At 38.6% G+C, this 20,009-nt stretch overlaps 1 non-coding gene across 1 annotated transcript; it reads right to left on the bottom strand.

Moving 5' to 3' along the window:
* Window positions 1-11,597: 11,597 nt before the first annotated feature.
* LOC111820343 (U6 spliceosomal RNA) lies at window positions 11,598-11,704 on the bottom strand. The gene has a single exon (XR_002823899.1). It is a non-coding gene; the product is annotated as a U6 spliceosomal RNA (small nuclear RNA).
* Window positions 11,705-20,009: the final 8,305 nt, after the last annotated feature.

Raw genomic sequence — 20,009 nt, 5'->3', positions numbered from 1 at the left:
TTGTAAAGTTAATTAGTGCTTCATTTTATGGAGGGAATGTTTGATGGAATTATATTATTGTTCTGTTATTCTACACAGGTTGTAAAAGTTGGTGTAAATAACTTGCCAGATAAAACTTATAAATATTATTTTAAAAAGACATGACATTGTTGTGGAGCAGAGAGACTATGATCACATGCATAGAGCCTGGTCTATAACTTAGAGTGCTTGAAGTAAAGTTAGGTAGGTGAAACTGGTAAAGTTGTTTGGAGTTAAATCATAGATTCCTTTGAAATTAGGATAAAGCTGGAGGATTGTATCTTGTGACTGATGTTATGTTATGAAACAGTGGGAAAAAAAAGTGGTGAAAAAAGTTCTGTCTTCAATGCAGCTATATGGTAAGATTTCTATGATTAAATCAGTGATGCATCCAATATGATGATTTCATTTTCCAGAATCATTTAATATAAAGCAGTTTAGTTAATGCATTACTGATTTGTCTTCATTATTTAAAAACTGAGGCTATTAGCAGAAACAACAGCTGGTAATGGGTTTCATGAGGTTAATGGTTTTCTATATTACTAAACCAAAAAAACCAAACCCGTTGCTGTCCAGTCAATTCCGATTCATACAGCCCCTATAGGACAGAGTAGATCTGCCCCTACAGGGTTTCTGAGGAGCTGCAGGTGGATTTGAATTGCTGACATTTTTTAGCCATCGAGCTCTTAACCACTATACCACCAGGGCTCCTCTATATTGCTAGATTCCCTAAATCCCTAAACAAATAAATATATATGTGTGTGTGTGTGTGAGCGTGTGTGTGTATAACTAAATTATTTCCCAAAATATGACTTTTTACATATTTGTGTTAATCAAGTTACAAATTGTTACATGCATATTATTTCTTTATTGTGATGTTTCTAAGTTTTAAATGAAAAATTGAGTTTGTCAGGTACCATGAACAAAGGCTCAGCAATAAATTTCTAACATGACTTCTCAGTTTAAACCGAGGGATGAAAGAAAAAAGAATGTCCTATTTATTGCAGGAAGCCTCACATTCACATTTCTGGGAATAAAATTCTAAACTTATTAACAGCCTTGTCTCTCCCCCTTAAAAGGCACAGAGAGAGATGAGGGAAAGCCTTTGCTGCACTTGCTCTCACTTTGTGCAACCCTACAACCAAAGTAGATTGCAACAGGCCCTTGGGACATGCAGGAAATACAATCAGGAATGGAGAGTATTAAAATGATTCTGGGAAACAGAATAGGAGTGGGCTTACTGGCCTTTGCAACCTTCAAGCAAGCCAACATATTTTAACCAAACATTCATTGAGCCTATTCATTAAATATGCCTCACCAAAAATTGTGCTAGGTAGAAAGAAAGAAAAAGTATTAAGCTGAACAAAATTCAAAACTGTTGAAAAATAAAAGGACACTAACCTAGAAGATACTTTGAACACTAACACAGAAGATACATACGTTGTTGTTGTTAAGAGCCGTCGAGTCAGTTCCAATTCACAGTGACCCTATATACAACAGAACAAAACACTAACTGGTCCTGAGCCATCCTCACAAGCAATCATTGCTATGTTTGAGCCCACTGTTGCAACCACTGTGTCAGTTCATCTCATTGAGGGTCTTCCTCTTTTTCACTGATCCTCTATGTACCAAGCATGATATCCTTCTCCAGGGACTTGTCTTTCCTGACAACATGTCCAAAGTATGTGAGATGAAGTCTCCCCATCCTCGCTTCCAAGGAGCACTATGACTGTAAATCTTCCAAGATAGACTTGTTCATTCTTCTGGCAGTCTATGGTATATTGACTATTCTTTGCCAGCACTATAATAAAGGATGTCTGGAAGGCTATAAAGCAAACTGATAAAATGCTTAGTTTGGAGAAGATGGGGAAGAAAATGATATTTCAATTTGTTACCAAATCAGAACTTAGATATTATAACTTTGTATTGGGGAAATGTGCTGATGTTCTATTTTTATAAGTTAAAGTAATTTTAACAAAGATCTTTGTTCATGAGCGGCCAGTCAAGCCTCCAGCAGGCACTCACACAGTGTCTTCCTTCTTCTGATATGATGGCAGAACCAAGAAAAAACAAAAAACAGATAGTGCACTCTACCATTTTCACCATTTCTCTATAATTACCACTTATATTTTTATTTGGGGAAGATCTTTCAGTTACATAACTGGTGTCTCCAGTGCCTCAGTGCCAATTCATTTTGGGGGTTACCATGACCTCCTCACAGTTCTTGCTGGCCTCTGGCAGAAATGTTAGTATCACTTTGTTAATTTTAACTATTGTATGATTTAAATGTTATGTCTTTGAGCTCAGTTCAGAATCTATAAGAAAGTGGGAGCCACAATATTGAAAAGTAAATAAACCATTCATCAACTATGGAACAGCTGTTTCAACCTTTCAAAAAGTGGGGGATGGGCTGTTTTTTCTTAAGGCTCCCTGGTAGCACAGTGATGAAAGCACTTGGCTGCTAACCAAAAATTCGGCGGTTCCAAACCTCCAGCCATACTGCAGGAAAAAGATGTGCAGTCTGCTTCCATAAAGATTGACAGTCTTGGAAACCCTATAGGGCAGTTGTACTCTGTCCTGTAGGATCACTATGAGTCGGAATCAACTCGAGGGCAGTAGGATTTTTATTTTTTCTTAGTACGAAGATTTAAGAAATGTATACTACTTTGTTCCCTTATGTATTTGTTCCACTTATCATTTTTTTAAATCTGTTCATTATTTCTTTAGAGTGAAATGTGCTAACTAGCAAGATTTTTATCAAGTGCTTACAGAATACTGTCTATCATGAGGAAATTTAAAAGTCAATTAGTAGATTCCTGTCCTCAAGGAGTATATAAACAAGCTAGAGAGGTACAATACATGTACAGGCAAATTTGAATATGAAATAAGGGGGGTTGTGAGGTTGTTTATATACAGTTGTTTTTAACCTAGTATACACATACACACGCACACACGCACACACACACGTTAAAAATGGCTTCAGTAGACAGTGGTGGGAGACACACACTTTGCTCCATTATCTATATTTGGTCCTTAAGGATCCCATTATCTATCAATGAATACGTTTAGCTGCTCAGTTTAATATAAGCATTTTTGTCACCACACCTCTCAAAAAGTGAACACAATTTTAAAAAAAGGGAAAACTTGGTTCCCTTGTGAAAAAGACTCCTGTCCAATCAAACAAATATATATACACAAGTAAGAACAAAAACAAAATTTAGTATGGACATAAAAATTTAAAGAACTGAAAAAGTCTAAAAGAGTAATGTTTTTAAGCCAAATGTTAGATTTTTTTTTGATAAATCAGAAGACAGTCACATTTTATGGAGCCTAAATGTTAGAAGAGAATAAGACCTCCATGTAACTTTATGACATTATGAAACAGTAATTAGTTAAGGTATTTTAACAAAAATGCCAGCTGGGTCAAAATTTTATCATTGAGTAGGAAAATGTTAGTGAAATTTGAAAAGGCTTAAGGTGTAAGAATATGACCAGTTTATATGTCACTAGGCAAAAGTAAGATTTGAAAGAGAATTTGGAGCTCAAGCAAATATACAAAGGCCTCCAAATACATCTTTATGAATATCAAGGGTATGTTGTTTAAACCTACTAGCAAGCTATGACATGCTAAGAATGAGAAATAGGAAGAGTGTAGTCAGATAGTAACCCATTACCATCAAGATAATTCCAATTCATGGAGACTCCATTTGTTACAGATGCTCCATGTGGTTTTCTTGGCTGTAATCTTTATGGAAGCAGATCTCCAGGCCTTTCTTCTGTGGCACCACTGGGTAGGTGCAACTGCCTGCCTACAGGTTAGTAGTTGAGTGCAAAGAGTTCACAACACCCATGGGCCAAGAGCCAGACAGTAGAGAAGCTTAAAAAGTGAGGAAGAGCACCATGCTGTCCCTCCACAGCAAAGACCCAAAAAATTAAGTAAAACAAAGACAAACGTCAATCCTGGAACCATAGGCGTCAAATAAAGGGTTAAAGAACTCAACCAAGCACCAAATGGAATAAGAAACAGAGAGAGAACAGAGAGTGAGGACAGATATAGAGTAGAGGTCCCCTATCAGCTAACGTAGCATGGATTCACCAGCTTGGACTCCTCAACCACGAAGAATGGTGGACAGGGAGTACGAGAAGGCAGCTTCACAGAGCTCCCAGCTGGAGACAGAGCAATACATGCTTTGCCACCCCCCACCCTTCTTTCCCCTACTTGGCCTCCACCACTTTCCGGCTGGCAGCAATCACTCAGCTGGGAGACTCCAGCTCCTTGACACTTGGATTTGCCCTGCCCACACTGGCCGCTTTCTTAGGCACCATTTTTTTTTGTTTCTGTTGTTGCTTTTTTCAGCTTCTTTTGGTTTCTTCTCTCGTCTCACCTCCTTCCTTTCCTTTCTCTTGAACACCTAGCTTAGTGTGCCATCTCTGCTCCTTCAAGATGGGCTGTGTAGTGCCACTCAGCTGTGGAACCACTTCCCCAGTCTGCACCACCACACCAGTGGGTTCCCTCTGGGCATTCTTTTTTTCTTTTTCTCTTCTTTGCTTGATTTCTTATCTCCCTCCACCTTTCTCCTGAACACCTGGCTCCCTTTGCCTTCTCTGCTCCTTCTCGACGGGCTTTGAAGAGCCACTCAGCTAGGGATTCACTTGTGGTGGGCTCCTTTGAGCCCTTTTTTTTCCCTTTCTTCTTTTTTTTCTCAGTTTCTTGTTTCAGTCTATCTTCCTTCCTCCCAACCACCAGAATCTTTTTTTTCTTTTTCTCAGTTTCTTGTCTCTCTCTCTATTCCTTCCATTCTTTTCTCCTGACCACCTGGTCATGTGTGCTTTTCTCTCTCTCTCTCTTTTTTTTAAGTCTAGCCTCTTAATCTCTCTCTCTCTTCCTTCCTTTCCTTTCTCCTGCCCACATAGCTGTGTGTGCCTTATATGTCCTTTCTTTAAGGGCTGTGCTTCACCGCCTGGCTAGAAAGTTGCCAGCACGCAGCTTCCCCAGGATTGTGCCACTCCAATGGCAGGCTTCCTCAACATTTTTTATTTTTTTTTTTTGGTCCCTGTTTCTCTCTCCTCTTTCTCTTCTTTCCCACTCCCACTTACCTCCACACATCACAACCTCTCCCCTCCCTCCTGCCTATCTGCACCATGCGCTGAGCAGCATAGGCACAGTATACCTGAAGGTGATACCAAATAATAAAAGACTGGTTCAAACTTAGGAAGAAGAAGGTAAATTTCAACATAACCACAAAGAAAGTTAACAAACCTACTCATTAAAATAAAGAAGAAAAACAAAGTCTCATTAAACACAAAATTGACAAAAACAAAAGAAATGAAAAAAAAAATCCACAAACAAATGGAATACAGCAGAGGAGAGCAAGAGGAACAAAGAAAATGTCAGTACCATAAAACAGCACTACAAAATGAAAGCAATAAATTCACATCTATCAATAATTACACTGAATGTAAATGGCTTAAATGCACCCATAAAGAGACGGAGAGTGACAGAATGGATAAAAAAACAGATCCATCAATATGCTGTCTACAAGAGACACATAGAAACAAGACATAAATTTATTAAAAATCAAAGGATGGAAAAGAATACATCAAGAAAACAGCTACCAAAAAAAAAAAAGCAGGAGTGACAATACTAATCTGAGATAAAATAGACTTTAAAACAAAATCCATCATAAAAGACAAAGAAGGGCATTACATAATGATTAAAGACACACTCCATCATGAAGACGTAATCATAATAAATATCTACGCACTCAGTGACGGAGCTCCAAAATACATAAAACAAACTCTAACAGCACTAAAAAGAGAAATTGACAGTTCCACAGTAATAGTAGGAGACTTCAACACACCACTCTTGGTAAAAGACAGAACATCTAGAAAGAAACTCAACAAAAATACAGAAGAAATAAAGGACACAATCAGCCAACTTGACCTCGAGGACATATATAGAACACTCTGTCCAACAGCTTCAAAGTACATAATCTTCTCTAATACACATGGAACATTCTCCAGAATAGACCACATCTTAGGCCACAAAGGAACCCTCAAGAAAATCCAAAACATTGAGTTAATACTAAGTATCTTCTCTGTTCACAAAATTATCAAAGTAGAAATTAACAACAGAAGACCAAAGCAAAAAATCAAATACATGGAAACTTAAAAATCACAGAGTAATAGAAGAAATTAAAAAAAGGAATAAAAAAATTCCTAGAATCAAACAAGAATGAAAACATATGGTCAAGAATTGAATTATGTCCTCCAAAACTATGTGTATCAATACTGCAATATGATTCCCAGTATTGTGTGGTTGTCTTCCATTTTGTGATTGTAATTTTATGTTAAAGAGGATTAGAGTGGGATTGTATAACACCCTTACTAAGGACACATCCCTGATCCAATGTAAAGGGGGTTTCCCTAGTGTGTGGCCTGCATCATTTTTTATCTCACAACAGATAAAAGGAATGGGGAGCAAGCAGAGAATTGGGGGACCTTATACCACCAAGAAAGCAGTGTCGGGAGCAGAGTGTGTCCTTTGGGCCCTGGGTCCCTGAACAGAGAAGCTCCTAGTCCAGGGGAATATTGATGAGAAGGCCAACAGAGAGAGAAAACATTTTCCTGGAGATGATGCCCTGAATTTGAACTTTTAGCCTACTAGACTGTGAGAAAATAAATTTATCTTTGTCAAAGGCATCCACTTGTGGTATTTCTGTTATAGCAGCACTAGATAACTAAGACACACGTCATACCAAAATCCTCATGACACAGCAAAGGCAGTCCTCAGAGAACAATTTATAGCAATAGATGTACACATGAAAAAAGAAGAAAGAGACAAAATAAAACATCAGCTACACAACTTGAACAAATAGAAATAGAACAGCAAAAGAAGCCCACAGCCACCAGAAGAAAGGAAATAATAAAGAGCAGAAATAAATGAAATAAAGAATAGAAAAACAATAGAAAGAATCAACAAAATAAAAAACTGGTTCTTTGAAAGGACCAACAAAATTGACAAACCACTGGCCAAGCCAAACTGATAAAAGAAAAACAGGATAAGACACAAATAACTCAAATGAGAAATGAAATGGGGGACATCACAGCAGACACAACTGAAATAAAAAGGATCATAACCAAGTATTATGAAAAAATACACTCTAACAAATTTGAAAACCAAAGGTAAATGGACAAATTTCTAGAAACACACTACTTACCCACACTAACACAAAGTGATGTTGAAAATCCAAACAGACCCATAACAAGAGAAGAGACTGAAAAGGTAATCAAACAAAAAAAACAAAAAACTGTCCCCCAAAAAAGCCCTGGCCCAGACTGCTTCACTGGAGAATTCTGCCAAACATTCAGAGAAGAGCTTATACCATTACTACTCAAACTATTTCAGAACATAGAAATGGAAGGGTTACTACTGAAACCATTCTACGAAACCAGCATAACCTTAATACCAAAACAAGGCAAAGACACCACAAAAAAATAAAATTACAGACCAATATCGCTCATGAATATAGATGTAAAAATTCTGGCCAAGTGAATTCAGCATCATATTAAAAAAAAAAATATATACCACAACCAAGTAGGATTCATACCAGGTATGCAAGGATGGTTCAACATTAGAAAATCAATCAACTTAATCTACCATATAAATAAAGAAAAAGAATCACATGATCATCTCAATCCACAAAGAAAAGTTATTTGACAAAGTCCAACTCTCAGTAAAATAGGTATAGAAGGGAAATTCCTCAACATAATGAAGGGCATCTATACAAAACCAATAGCCAACATCATTCTTAATGGAGAGAGGCTGAAAACATTCCCTTTGAGAACAGGAACATGACAAACATGCCCTTTATCACCACTCCTATTTAACATTGTGCTTGATGTCCTAGCTAGAGCAATAAGCAAGAAAAGGAAATAAAGGGCATCCAAATTGGCAAGGAAAAAGTAAAACTGTCTCTATTTGTGGATGATATGATACTATACATAAAAAACCCAAAAGACTCCATGAGAAAACTACTGGACCTAATAGAAAGATTCAGCAGAGTAGCAGGATACAAGGTAAACATACAAAAATCAGTTGGATTCCTATACACCAAAAAAGAGAACAAAGAAAAAGAAATCAGGAAAACAATACCATTTTATAATAGCCTCTAAAATAATGAAATACTTAGGAATAAATCTAACAAAGGATATAAAAGGCCTATACAAAGAAAACTACAAAACACTACTGCAAGAAACCCAAAGGGATCTACATAAATGGAAAAACATACCATGCTCATGGATAGGTAGACTCTACATTGTGAAAATGTCAATTCTACCCAAAGCAATCTACAAATACAATGCAATCCTGATCCAAATACCAACAACATTCTTTAAAGAGATGGAAAAACTAATCATTAACTTTATATGGAAAAGGAAGAGGTCCTGGATAAGTAAAGCACAAATGAAGAAGAAGAATAAAGCAGGAGGGCTCGAATTACCTGACCTCAGAACCTATTTTACAGCTATGGTAGTCAAAACAGCCTGGAACTGGTCAACTAATGGAACAGAAGAGAGAACCCAGGTGTAAATACATCCACCTATGGTCACCTGATCTTCAGCAAAGGCCCAAAGTCCATCAAATGGGAAAAGATAGTCTTTTTAACAAATGGTGCTGGCAAAACTGGATGTTCTTCTACAAAAAAATGAAACAGGACCCATACCTCACACCACACACAAAAACTAATTCAAAATGGATCAAAGACCTAAGCATAAAACCAAAAACTACAAAGATCATAGAAGAAAAATTAGGATCAATGGTAGAAGCCCTAACACATGCCAGTAACAGGATACAAACCATGACTAATAACACACAAAATCCAGAAGGTAAGCTAGATAAATGGGATCTTCTAAAAATTAAACACTTATGCTCATCAAAAGACTTCAGCAAAGGAATAAAAAGAGAAGCTACATACTGGGAAAAAATTTTCGTTATTACAAATCCAACAAAGGTCTAAACTCTAAAATCTACAGGAAAATTCAACACCTCTACAACAAAAGATCGGCAAAGAAAATGAACAGACACTTCACCAAAGAAGACATTCAAGCAGCTAACAGACACATGATAAAATGCTCAGGATCACTAGCCATTTAAAAAAAAAAAAAAAACTTGTTGCCATCGAGTCGATGCTGACTTGTAGCAACGCTATAGTACAGAGTAGAACTGCCCCATGGGGTTTCCAAAGAGCTCCTGGTGGATTCGAACTGCTAACCTTTTGGTTACCAGCCATAGCTGTTAACCACTACGCCACTAGAGTTTCCTCATTAGCCATTAGACAAATGCAAATCAAAATTACAGTGAGATACCGTAACTGGCATTACTGGCACGGAAAGAAAAAAAAAAACAGAAAATAACAAATGTTGGAGAGGCTTTGGGGAGATCAGAACTCTTATGCACTGCTGGCAGGAATGCAAAATAGTACAACAATTTTGGAAAAGGATATGGTGCTTCTTTAAAAAGCTAGAAATAGAAATACCATGTGATCCAGCAATTCCACTCCTAGGAATATATCCTAGAGAAATAAAAGCCATCACACGAATAGACATAGGCACACCCATGTTCAATGCAGCATTGTTCACAATAGCAAAAAGATGGAAACAACCTAGATGCCCATCAACAGATGAATGGATAAACAAACTATGGTACATACACTCAATGGAGTATTATGCAACGATAAAGAACAATGATGAATCTGTAAAGCATCTCCTAATGTGGATGAATCTGGAAGGCATTATGTTGAATGAAATATGTCAGTCACAAAAGGACAAATATTGTATGAGGCCCCTGTTATAAAAACTCATGAAACAATTCACACACAAAAATAAACAATCTTTGATGGTTACCAGGGAAGGGTGAGGTGGGGAGGGAAAAACACTAAGTAGACAATAGATAAGTGGTAACTTTGGTGAAGGGCAAGACAGTACACAATACTGTGGAAGCCAGCACAATTTGATGAAGGCAAGGTCATAGAAGCTCTGTAGACAAATCCAAGCTGCCTGAGGGACCAAATTGCTGGGTTCAGGTCTGTGCAGATCATGGTCTCAGGGAACATCTAGCTGAATTGGCATAAGATAGTTTATAAAGAAAATGTTCTATATCTTACTTTGGTGAGTAGCGTCTGGGGTCTTGAAAGCTTGTGAGTGGCCATCTAAGATACTCCACTGGTGTCACTCCATCTTCAGCAAGGGAGAATGAAGAAAACCAAAGACACAGGGAAAGATTAGTCCAAAGCACTAAGGGACCACAACTGCCACAACCTCCACCAGACTGAGTCCAGCACAACTAGATGGTATCGGGTTACCACCACCCACTGCTCGAACAGAGATGACAATAGAGGGCGCTGGACAGAGCTGGAGAAAAATGTAGAATAAAATCCTAACTCACAACAACAACGATCAGACTTACTGGTATGACAGAGACTGGAGAAACCCCGAGAGTATGGCCCCTTTTAGCTCAGTAATGAAGTCACTCCTGAAGTTCACCCTTCAGCCAAAGATTAGACAGGTTGATAAAACAAAATGAGACTGAATGGGCACACCAGTCCAGGGGCAAGGATGAGAAGACAGGAGGGGACAGGAAATCTGGTAATGGGAACCTAAGATCAAGAAGGGGAGAATGTTGACATGTTGTGGGGTTGGCGACCAATGTCACAAAACAATACGTGTATTAATTGCTTAATGAGAAGCCAGTTGCTCTATAAACCTTCATCTAAAGTACAATTTAAAAAAAAAACGAGGATGATGATTGTGGGAGGAATCCAGAATTCTATCATAGTTTAAAAGCTATAGGTTAGATTGAATTATAACAAAATATTACATGAGTTAAGGTATTGAATTGTATTGACCAGTTTTTAAATATCAACTCATATTCTTGCTCTCTAATTCTCATTTTGAGAATGATATGCATAAGTTTCATGTTTCCATACAATTGTGATGAAGGTTAAATTAGAAAGAAGCTGGTTTGTGAATGTTAAGTTTCCTGAAAGTGCAAGCAAATTTTACACTGGTTGGAAATCCAAGAGTCATACATGGTTTAGAATGAGAAGAACTGGTAAATACAAGCTGGAATCATGAATAGGCTGACAGGATTGAACAAAAAATCAAACCTGTTGCCGTCGAGTCAATTCCGACTCATAGCGACCCTATAATAGAAAAGGACACCTCCAAATGCTGAGGTGGCAGTGCTAAGTTGATTGAGTGTACTATGGAGCTGGAGTACCTATCTGCCCACCAACCAGGTATATCCATTGAGAAGGCTGCATCAGGCTACTAGAGTTTAACTCTTTTTGCCATTTTTACTTTTTTCCATTTTTACCATAAAAATAACTCCAGTGTCCAGGATTCTGAGCTCATCAATAAACTTTCTGATAATTTCAATGCTCAAGTACTTTTTTTCTCTTTTTGAGTTTTTTTTTTCTTTTTGTGGTAAAAATATACATAGGAAAGCATTTGTCAATTTAACGATTTTTACGGGTATAATTCAATGACATTGATTACAATTCTTCATAATGTGCAACGAAAAAACTATGGGCCACTTCATGAATTTGTGTGTCATTCTTGTGCAGGGACCATGCTAATCTTCTCTGTATCATTCCAATTTTAGTTCAAGGGTTGCAGAAGTGAGCACTGAATGCTCACGTACTTTTATTGCAGAGAGAAAAAAATAGTCCATCTGACATTTTAACTCCTCCTCTAACTCAATAAATTGGAACTTATGATTTTGGTCTTATGAGTTTTGTTAAGATGACATATATATTTCTGAAAGATAGGTGTCAACAAAAACAGATTCCTAACTTGCAGCACTGAGACCCAGAGCCTGGTTTGTTGAGAATTATGCAAGTACAAATGTCTCCTGAGGTTTCTCGCTGTCACCTGTGAAGTAAAGCCATACCGCTTACCTTCACCAATGACCTACAAGAAATTATATGAGAAACTTAACAATCTTTTTTTATGGTCAGCTACTGATTGTGACCCAAATGTGGCTTTGTGTGGTAATAGCATTAAAGCCCACATTTAGTCTTAACTGCATGCCAGATATCATGATGCAAAAGTCATCAGATCACACAGAGATGTCTACAGGAAACCATATCTACTAATCAGAACGTGAGTAGATTTCATAAGTCAATAGCATTGAGATGTTTGGGTTTGTTTGTCCATTTAAAGCATCTGCAATTTACAACTGAAGAGTAGGTTTTAGAATGTTTCTAAAATATTTTACACAATTGTTTTTGATAGACCCAGACAGATTCCAGAATTGGGGCTAAAATAAAATTAAAAGTAGCCTTATCCCATTATGTTTCATAAACTTCACTTTTTTATCAAAATGATAAAATACTCAATTATAGTAATGTCAGTATTCCATACAAACTGGAGCCCTGCTAGGTGTGGCTAATGTCTGGAGTAAAATTGTTCTGTTGATTTCCTCATTGTGTCCATTTTATTGCACCCACAGGCAATAACTAATTTTTTGAAAAACGCTCTGAAAAATGATGCTAGCCGCTGACTTTATCATCAGATGGATGACATTCGCTTCTGTTCTTCCACAAATTGAGCAAGATGAGTTATTATTTCCCCTTGCAAGGGAGACTTGACCTTGTGTATTACATGGGTTGCTTTCATTAGTAGAAACTTTAATCCTGCATGAGCTGTGGAATGCTGATGACTCATCTCATCCTTCATAGACAGTACCTCTTGCAATTATATCTTAGATCTTAGAGGTTTTGCTTGCTGTTTGCCTGGTACTGCTGACTTAACCATTCAAGTAGGGCTTATTGACCTAGCACTTGTATGTTTTGCAAAGAATGACAGCAGGTGAAAAGGCAAATGAAATGATGGCATATTTTAAATAACGCACATAGTTCAACCATGGATATGAGACTGAATGGGCACACCATCCCAGGGGCAAGGATAAGAAGGCAGGAGGGGACAGGAAAGCTGGATGAATGGAAACGGGGAACCCAAGGTCAAGAATGGGAAAATGTTCACTTGTTGAAAGGTTAACAAGCAATGTTACAAAACAATATATGTATTAATTGCTTAATGAGAAACTGATTTGCTCTGTAAACCTTCATCTACAGCACACACACACACACACACGCACACACACACACAAAATGATGGTATATTTTAGATGGTGACACCTGGTCCCCAAATTTACTAATTTACAGGCCAACAACCAGTCAGCGATAAAATGAGTGATTAGATTAGCGGCTTGAGTATTTAGAAGACTGAGATGACTAGTTTGTTTTCCAGTGGGCCTAGCTAAACAGATGTTTGGTGAGCCAAAATTTAGAATTACATGATTAACTAGCACTAAGGGTTTTTTGACTGGGATTGGCATAAGGTGCGTGCGTGAGAGACACAGTTCACCACACAGAACTGGTAATTGTGAAAGTTCAGGTGAAATCTGATTCTCCTGCTGGGTTTCCTTATTTCCAGGCTGCTGAGGCTTTGTCAGTCTGTGACTTGGTCATTCTTCATCCATCAGAGCAGGCCACCAGTGAGTCTCCATATCTTTTTTCATAGCTATGAAATTTGTGATATAGGCTAGTGCTTATTGTTTGGATTCTTGTTAACCATCAACCACTTTCAAGTTGAATGTTTATGCTACATAAAATCTGAGCCAAATTACTTTGTTTCAGTTGCAACATTTGTAAAACAGAGAAATTAATATGTAAAAAAGAATAACATACATACATATATACAGTCATGCACCGCATGACATCAGCTCAGGCAATGTTTGACCACATGTACGTCCATGGTCCCATAAAGTTATAATAAAACCCATTGCCGCAGAGTTAATTCCGACTCATAGCAACCGTATTAATAGAGTTCAGAAATCCCGGTTGCAGAATGGGACATAGCAAATACAACATCTTGCCACATGCAACACGTGTATCTCACATCTCTGGCATTCAAAGCAATTGAGCTGGTAGGTGTATAATGGTACAGTACGTATATAAACTATAATACATAAGTCTTGATAGTCATAATAAATGCCTACCTTACTGGCTTATGTATGTACTATACTGTACTTTCTATCTAAAAAGCTTACTGTACAACAGTGTATGCTTCCACTTATAGGCAGCAGCATGCAATCTTATGTATCTTACGGGCTGTAGCTTTATCACTCTGTTTGATTTTCTTTCGACAATATTACTGTGAAGTACATCATGGCTTCCAAATGCAGCAAAACCAGTGCTAGTGATATCAGTAGCAAAAGGCAAAGGAGTAGTATTGATCTGGAAGTGAAACAAAAGATTATTAAAGGGTGGAAAATCATGATTTAGGTATGTCACACTTGACAATCACAATGTTCTTCAAAGTCAAAGAAAAAATTCTCTAAGCTATTAAAGAACGGCTCCACTGAAAGCTACAAGGCTAAGGAAAATGCAAGAGGGACCTAGATCAGGTATGGAGAAATTGCTAATGATGTGGATTGAGGACCAAATACAAAAGAGAATCCCACTCAGCATGTTGATGATCACTGCTAAGGCACGAAGATGTCTGAGATGTTTAAAGAAAAAGCAGGACCAAATTACGAGCTGGTGTTTGCCCAAGGTCCAAATCACATAACATCCTATTTCACAGGAAGTATCATGGACGTTAAGTTATTGTGCATGACTGTATATACATATATATATAAGGTCATGATGAGTCGGAGCCTACACATGGCAACTAACAATGACAAAAACAATCTGTAAAACAAGGAGCTCTAGTGGCTCAATAGTTTAGCGCTTAGCTGCTAACTAAAATGTTGGCAGTTCAAACCCATTCAGTAGTTCTGCTGGAGAAAAACCTGGCAATCTGCTCCTGTAAACCCTATGGGGCAGTTCTACTCTGTCCTATAGGTCCTCTACGCGCGATGCAATGGATTGCTTTTGTATGGCCTTTCTAGCCATGGTCTAATAACTCCCACCAAAAGACTGGGTGGGACTATGCAAATGAAGTGCTTGTGTTCCCTCCCCCCCCAAGGGGATTGGATAGCTTCTTACTAATAACACAAATAATGTGTATGGCACCCTTATGGGGACAGGACTTGACTCAACGGCAAAGAGTTTGTTTTGTTTTTTTGTTTTTTTTTTTAATGGGAGAGGGAGGTCAAAATCTGTGCCAGTTAAAGAAGATGATTATTAGGGGGCCAGGATCTTCTAGTTCCATCCAGCCAGAGGCCCAAGCCCATATGCATAAGAATGGGAAGATAGTTAAGATCTGGAGAAGAGAAGATGTAACTAGAAGTCTTAAAAAGGGTTAAGTCCTGGCGGAGCCAAGACGGCAGACTAGGCAGATGCACTAAGCCATCCCTCTGCAACAAAGGCCTGAAAAACCAAGTAAAACAGATACAGATATCAGTTCTAGTTTAGTAGATTGGAAGTCATTAAGGAGAAGAAGAAGCTGACAGAAAACAAGGAAAGGATAGAGATACGGAATGGAAGTTCCTGACCAAACAGCATGACACAGGGTTGCCATCTTAAAATAAAGCCAACAACCCCACACACGGAAAGGCATCTCCACAGAATTCTCAAGAGGAGATAGAGGTACAGCTCCAACACACCCAGAACTAAGTAATACCATGTTTGCTGGCTGCAACTCCAGGAGAAGCCCAGGCTCTCTCACCCGGTAACCTCAGGATCATGCTCCTACAACCCCCACCCCTCTGATGAACAGAGGCTATAACCACCTCATCACGGAAACCCCAACTGCTGGGAACCAGAGTACCAACCTATCCTATTGTCCTCCTCTATCTAACCCCACTGGCCCTGTCTTCAATCCTATTCCTACCTTTCTGCTCTACCCCATGGCCACAGGCCCCAAGGGGACCTGGTCCTCACCCCTCCCTGCTAGCTCTGGACCCCTCCCACTGCTGTGTGCTTCCCAAGGGAGCTATGAAAATGAGGTACTGGTGGCCCACCAAGGGGATTGGATAGCTTGCTAATAATACAAATAAGGTGAATGGCACCCTTGTTGGGTGGGAACATACAAATAAGGTGTATGGAAACCTAATGAGGAGACTGATAAATTTTGCCATCTGCAAGGCTAAAAATGAGCCATCCCAGAGGTGAAAAGGGGGGATCTCACTACAATCAAGAAAGAAGAGCCAAGAGTGGATCACATCCTTTGGACCAGGCGTCCTGCACTAAGAGCCTCCAATACTCAGAAGAAAAAAAACAGAGAGAGAGAGAGCTGTAACACAGAAGACAGTGAGAGAAGGTGAGAAGCAGCAGCAGAGAAATGGTGGAAGCAAAGACAGCAGAACCAGGAGATAGAGGATGGCTGTGGTGGGTCTTGCCCACCCACAGAGCTAAGAGTCATAACACTTGCCCAAGAAAGCCCCCAGTAGGTCCTAGTGGCAGAAGGTCCCCAGCAGGGCCTGCCAGCAGAAGGAGAGTGGAAGAACTGTATCCAGAGTTGTGCCTGATCCTTACTGTCACCTGTTACGTCCCTAATAAATACCATAACTGTGAATATGGTCTGTGAGTTCTCTGTGGCCTTTGCAACAAATTACAGAACCCAGTAGAGAAATGCATGGGAGGGATGGCTGGTGTCAGAATTGGTAAAAAGATTGGAGAGAGGAGCTAAGTCTGACCTCCATCTCATAGGTACCATCTTTGGGCTGATTCTGATGGTGATTCTCTCTCCTTATAAAGTAAGATGAAGTCAGATACTGCCCCCATGCCATTTTTACACTACAAATTGACTCAACTGCACACAACAACAAAAATCCACATATAGTAACAGTGAAGATTAAATAAATTAGCACATATAAAGCATGTACTAATGCATGGTTTGTAGTAAATTCTGAGTAAATGTTAGCTATGACTATGAAAATAATAATGATGATGGATAAGATGAGGATGATGAATCACAGATATTTTAAACAGCTCTGTGCTTTAATGTCTCTGCTGTTTTGTTCTTTTTTTATTGTACCTTAGATGAAAGTTTACCGAACAAATAGTTTCTCATTAAATAGTTAGTACACATATTGTTTTATGACAATGTTTAACAACCCCACGACATGTCAACACTGTCCATTCTTAACCTTGGGTTCCCTATTACCAGCTTTCCTGTCCCCTCCTGCCTTCTAGTCCTTGTCCCTGGGCTGTTGTGCCCCATTAGTCTCCTTTTGTTTTATGGGACTGTCTAATCTTTGGCTAAATGGTGAACCACGGGAAGGACCTCATTACTGAGCTAAAAGGGTGTCCAGGTGTCATACTCTGGGGGTTTCTCCAGTCTCTGTCAGGCCAGTAAATCTGGTCTTTTTTTGTGAGTTAAAATTTTGTTTTACATTTTTCTCCAGCTCTGTCCGGGACCCACTATTGTGATCCCCGTCAGAGCAGTCAGTGGTGGTAGCCAGGCACCATTTAGTTGTACGGGCCTCAGATGGTGGAGGTCATGGTAGTTGTGGTCCATTAGCCTTTTGGACTAATCTTTTCCTTGTATCTTGTGTTCTTCATTCTCCCTTGCTCCTGAAGGGGTGAGACCAGTGGAGTATCTTAGATGGCTGCTCACAGGCTTTTAAGACCCCAGATGCTACCTACCAAGGTAGAAGGTAGAACATTGTCTTTATAAACTGTGTTATGCCAATTCAGGTAAAGTTTCCCTGAGACCATGGTCCCCACAGCCCTCCGCCCAGCAATTCAGTCCCTCAGGGAGTCTGGATGTGTCTATGGAACTTCCATGACCTTTCCTTGTAGAAGTTGTGCTGGCTTCCCCAGTATTGTGTACTGTCTTACCCTTCACCAAAGTTACCACTTATCTATTGTCTATTTAGTTCCCCTCATCCCTTGTAACCAATAAAGTATGTTTCTTTTTGTGTGCAAACTTTTTTGACAGTGTTTACAGTAGAAGTCTCGTGCAATAATTGTCCTTTTGTGATTGACTTATTTCACTCAGCATAATGTCCTCCAGTTTAATCCATGTTATGAGATGCTTCACAGATTCATCATTGTTCTTAATCATTACATAATACTGTATTGTGTCTATGTACCATAGTTGGTTTATGCATTCATCTGTTGATGGGCATCTAGGTTGTTTCCATCTTCTTGCTATTGTGAACAGTGCTGCAATGAACATTGGTGTGCATATGTCTATTCGTGTGACAGCTCTTATCTCTCTAGGATATATTCCTAGAAGAGGGATTGCTGGGTCATATGGTATTTCTATTTCTAGTTTTCTAAGGAAGCACCATATCATTTTCCAAAATGATTGTATCATTATGCATTTCCACCAGCAGTGTATACGAGTTCCAATCTCCTCGCAGCCTCTCCAACATTTGTTATTTCCAGTTGTTGTTTTTCTTTTCATTTGTGCCAGTAATGCCAGGTGACATAGTATCTCATTGTGGTTTTGATTTACATTTCTCTAATAGCTAGTGATCGTTAGCATTTCCACGTGTCTGCTGTCCACTTGAATGTCTTCTTTGGTGAAGTGTCTATTTGTTTCCTTTGCCCATTTTTTAATTGGATTATTTGGCTTTTTGTTATACAGGTGTTGGATTTTCTTGTAGATTTTAGAGATTAGAACTTTGCCTGATTTATAATGCCCAAAATTTTTTTCCCAGTATGTAGGTTCTCTTTTTACTCTTTTGGTGAAGTCTTTTGGTGAGCATAAGTGTTTAATTTTTAGAAGATCCTAGTTACATAGCTTATCTCCTGGAGTTTGTGTGTTGTTGGTTATGGTTTTATTCTATTAATGCCGTGCATTAGGGCCTTTAGCGTTGATCCTATTTTTTTCTTCTATGGACTTTATAGTTTTTGGCTTTACATTTAGATCTTTGATCCACTTTGAATTAGTTTTTGTATATGATGTGAGGTATGAGTCCTGCTTCATTTTTTTGCAGATGGATATCCAGTTTTGCCAGGATCGTTTGTTAAAAAGACTGTCTGTTCCCCGTTTGATGGACTTTAGGCCCTTGTCAAAGATCAGGTGACCGTAGGTGGATGAATTTACATCGGGGTTCTCAATTCTGTTCCATTGGTCAGTGTACCTGTTGTTGTACCAGTACCAGGCTGTTTTGACTACCAAAGCTGTATAGTGGGTTATGAGGTCAGGTAGTGCGAGTCCTCCTACTTTATTCTTTTTCAAAAGTGGTTTAGTTATCCAGGGCTTCTTTCCTTTCCATATAAAGTCAATGATTAGTTTTTCCATCTCTTTAAAGAACGTTGTTGGTATTTGGATAGGATTGCATTGTACTTATAAATTACTTTAGGTAGTATTGAAATTTTCACAATGGTGAGTCTACCTATCATGAGCATATATGTTTTTCCATTTATGTAGATCCCTTTGAGTTTCTTGCAGTAGTGTTTTGCAGTTTTCTTTGTATAGGTCTTTTACATCCCTGGTTAGATTTATTCCTAAGTTTTTTTTGTTTTTAGGGGCTATTATAAATAATATTATTTTACTGATTTATTTTTCATCGTTCTCTTTATTGGTATATAGGAATCCAACCAATTTTTGTACGTTTATCTTGTATCCTGCTACTCTGCTGAATCTTCCTATTAGTTCCAGTAGTTTTCTCATTGAGTCTTTAGGGTTTTCTATGTATAGTATCATATAATCCACAAACAGGGACAGTTTAACTTCTTTATTATCAACTTGGATGCCCTTTATTTCTTTTTCTTGCCTTATTGCTCTAGCTAGGACTTTCAGCACAATGTTAAAAAGGAGTGGTGATAAAGAGCATCTTTGTCTGGTTCCTGTTCTCAAGGGGAATGTTTTCAGCCTCTCTCCATTAAGAATGATGTTGGGGAGTTCCGGCAAAATGGCGCTCTAGGCAGAAGCACCACGCCGTCCCTCCACAGCAAAGATCCGAAAAACTAAGCCGAACAGAGAATACAACAATCCTGAAACCCTAAAACAACAAATGAAGAGATAAAGAACTCAGCCAAGCACCAAACGGAGTGAGAAAACTGACAGAGAACGGAGAGTGAGGA

The sequence above is a fragment of the Trichechus manatus genome, unplaced genomic scaffold (assembly GCF_000243295.1).
Source record: "Trichechus manatus latirostris isolate Lorelei unplaced genomic scaffold, TriManLat1.0 scaffold00034, whole genome shotgun sequence".
NCBI classification, from domain to species: Eukaryota; Metazoa; Chordata; class Mammalia; order Sirenia; family Trichechidae; genus Trichechus; species Trichechus manatus.
The sequence above is the reverse complement of the archived record's forward strand: the minus strand, read 5'-3'. Positions and strand labels throughout refer to the sequence as shown.